The sequence below is a fragment of the Mytilus edulis genome, unplaced genomic scaffold (assembly GCF_963676685.1).
Source record: "Mytilus edulis unplaced genomic scaffold, xbMytEdul2.2 SCAFFOLD_1667, whole genome shotgun sequence".
NCBI classification, from domain to species: Eukaryota; Metazoa; Mollusca; class Bivalvia; order Mytilida; family Mytilidae; genus Mytilus; species Mytilus edulis.
The window spans coordinates 4,069-8,136 of record NW_027268790.1 but is presented as its reverse complement, the minus strand read 5'-3'; positions in this window follow the sequence as shown (position 1 = coordinate 8,136).

The window sequence follows — 4,068 nt, the reverse complement described above, 5'->3', positions numbered from 1 at the left end:
CAATGATTAATTAGTCATCACAAATAAATATATATTAGAGTTGATGATCTGTTGCCGATAGTAAAGGGAGACGATCAATACAAAACCATCATACAAATATTGAACTGCAATCTCTATACTTTAATTGAAGTTAAAAGCGTAATTTGACAGTTTGCTCTTTTTATTGGTTGTATTAGTGTCACAACGGAAATCCTCAAATACTAATGAAAACATTTCTTATCGTTTACTTATTGCATGGTTTTGAAGGAATTTAAAACTGGAGTAATATTAGTATCCGAATAAACATTTTTTTTAGATACTTTTTAGAAAAATTTAAAACTTAATTTTAAACGGATATAACATAGCGGTAAGTAGATTCTTACTTATAATTGACAGAGCAGATTTCAAAATTAATTTTAATCATAATCAGCAAGCCAAATAAATTTTCTCTATCCTCATAACTAACTTATTTATATTTGACATTCGTTCTTATATATATATATATATATATATATATATATATATATATATATATATATATATATATATATATATATATATATATATATATATATATAAAGAAGATGTGTCATGATTGCCAATGAGACAACTCTCCATAAGAGACCTAAATGACACAGAAGTCAACAACTATAGGTCACCGTACGGCCTTCAACAATGAGCACAATGCAAAGTGTGAAAAATCTTGGATTTTATTTTGACAAAACACTCAGCATGGAACAACAAGCTAGTGCAACGACAAAAGCATGTTTTCATCAGATACGAAATATTGGTCGCATTAGATCCCTGATTACAGATGAGGCATGTAAGACTCTAGTGTGCTTACTCGTTACATCACGACTAGATTATGGTAATGCGCTGTTATACGGAACAAATAGCTGTGTAATAACAAAACTACAGCGTGTGCAAAAAACAGCAGCATGGCTAATAACGCGCAAGAGAAAATACGATTCAATAACACCTGTTCTCATTTCATTGCACTGGTTACCGGTTCATTTTCGTTGTCAGTACAAACTCCTGCTGTACATTTTTAAAGCAATTCATGGCAAGGCACCATCATACCTACAGGAATTAGTTGAACATTACAAACCTGGTAGAGCCTTGCGATCGGAGAAAAGCATGCTGTTACGACTACCAAACGATGTTAGGACAAAACGCTATGGTGAACGACGGTTCGATATTGCCGCACCAACTCTTTGGAACAGCTTACCTTCATCCTTACGAAATGAACAATCTCTTGACGTTTTTAAAAAGGATCTTAAGACATATTTTTTCCGAAGTGCTTTCATTAATTTTTTGTAAATTTTGAAATTTATGAACAATTTGTTTTACCAGTTGATTGTATTGTGAACTTTTACTTAATAATTTTTAATACTTGAGTCACTGTGGTTTAATGATAATCATTATTTTAAATTTATACAGAGGAAATTTTAAATTTTTCTTAACTCATTTTTATTTTTTGAAACTTTTTACTTTTCTTTCATTTTGATTAATTTTAAATTTTTGATATTTTTTGTGTGGGTTGTACATTCTTTTATATTATTCTATTTAACCGACAATCAATGTTTTCATTTTACACGCCACTGCTCAGAAATTGTATTTATGTGATTGTATATTTTGCTTTTACCTTATGTATCTTATTTTTTGTTTATTCATGTTAAGCGCTTAGGGTAATTTTTCAAATTATATAATGCGCTATATAAATATTGCATAATTATAATAATAATAATATACCACATAGTCAGCTATGAAATTTACCCCATCTAAATGTACAGAAGCCTCGTGAGGAACTGCCAAAAATTTGTAATATTTGATATCACGGAATAAAATCGTTATCACGAATCGTAGAATCGAATTTGTTATCGTGAATTTTCGGAATGAGCTATTATAACATTTTTCGTAGTGTTAAACCTTATCATTTTTTTTATACCCCATTTATGGGCATTATGTTTTCTGGTCTGTGTGTCTGTTCGTCCGTGCGTTTTTTCGTCCGTCCCACTTCAGGTTAAAGTTTTTGGACAAGGTAGGTTTTGATGAAGTTGAAGTCCAATCCTTAGTACACATGTTCCCTTTGATATGATCTTTCTACTTTTAATGCCAACTTAGAGTTTTTACCCCAATTTCACGGTCCACTGAACATATAAAATGATAGTGCGAGTGGGACATCCGTGTACTAGGGACACATTCTTGTTGTACATGTTATTCGTGATCATGGATTTAAACTTTGAATGGTACTAATTTCGGAATGTTAATGTCATGAATTTAATCTATTAAAACGAATTCCTCACTTCGTGTTATCTTTTGAATCAGTGTATATGAATTCAAATACAGGAATCTGATGTACAGTAGTTGTCGTTTGTTTATGTAATTTATACGTGTTTGATTTCTTTATATTGATTAGGCTGTTGGTTTTCCCGTTTGGATGGTTTACTTTTATAAATTGTTATTTGGATGGATAGTTGTCTCATTGACACTCATACCACATCTTCATATACCTATCTATATTACGTGAGCATCAGATACTTGGTGTGTACATATACCTTCAAAAAACATAATTTGAATTCGAAATCAAATTTAAATCGTTCTCTAACTGTGCTTTCGTACTGAATCAGTTTAATAGTCCACGCTTCCTCGCATTTCGTTGTGTTATTTTTTACTAAGTGTATAAGGGCAGGCGGTGCATACATGTGTAACCGGAGATCATGAATTTTATTACAAAATTGCCTGTCTCTACCGGGACTCGAAATCGGGACCTCTGCGTTACAAGGCAGCTCGTTAACCGACTAAGCTAAGATGTACTTCATTTGATCAACCGCTTACGGCTGACTAAGTATCTACTAAGTGTCCTAATGGAAGCAATCTCGTCACACATGCATAGCAGGAAACGCTTACCCTTTGGACGCACCATGTCTCGCCTCCTTTTGGAGTTAATGATATTCACCCAGGTTCTAAATCTAATTTTGACGAAAACCCATATCCCCTTGTTAGTCTATTGACATGCACTCAGAACTCTTTTGTAATGAACAATTTAAGAGTTCCAGTATTCAAGACCAAAGTGGTTGTGACCAGCAAATAATAATAAGGCATGTGTTATTGGTGCAACCACTTCCAGTTTGAGATACATTCCAGGTTTCACGGGAAAAAGGAAAATGTATTTTGCCAAATCAGAATAATGCATGTGAATGTGGTTTAAGAACTTAATGTACTTTAAGGGAAGTTTCATTACACTGCGATATAACTATTTTACTCAAGATGTTGTTGACATCTTCACCTCACTCATTCTGTTGATCCTATTATGGAGAAAAAGTTCCAACTAGAAGCCAAGCAGTCAATAAACAATCACTACAATCCATATCTGAAAACAACTGTATCAAAGATATTTAATATTTTCAAGGTTTTCTTTTTTAAAATACATATACATATATCTAACTTTATTTCATACAATATATTTACCTAACTAACATAATTGCTCTCGGTAAACTTTATCCACTTTGCCTCCTTAATATATACACATCATGTGACATGTGTGAATTTAAATAAAAATTCACGCAGTTAAAGCTTATTTGACGAAAATAATCAAAATTATACTAAACCAAAGCGAATCAGAAAGTTGGGTATGGTATAAACTGTACTTCAGGCACACACATATTCAATTATATGCGTAAGAGCATGTTTCTCCACTTTTTTCTTTAAAGCTACCCAGTTTTAACATGTACATAAATTTCTAAAATGCACAGTTTAAAAAAAAAATGATACCGCTCGCTCCACTTGAAAAGAAACGCCTCAACAAAACTCATTTTGAAGAATTTTTTAAAATCAAAAACATTTCGCTCGGTCGCCCCATATTTTTTTGAGATTTTGTCAAAAGAACTATAAATCAAATTGGTGTGGCCTAACAACTAGTAGTGTGAGAAATAAAATTTGGAATGAAAAAAAATGTTTAAATTTTTGCTGAATTTTTATACCCTCGAGCCTCCTTCAGGGAATTGATTCCATTTTGGAGAAGTCTAGCCATTATAGCGAATGATGGTTATCTGATATCTGATCGTGTTTTGTTTCGCAAAGGTTCTC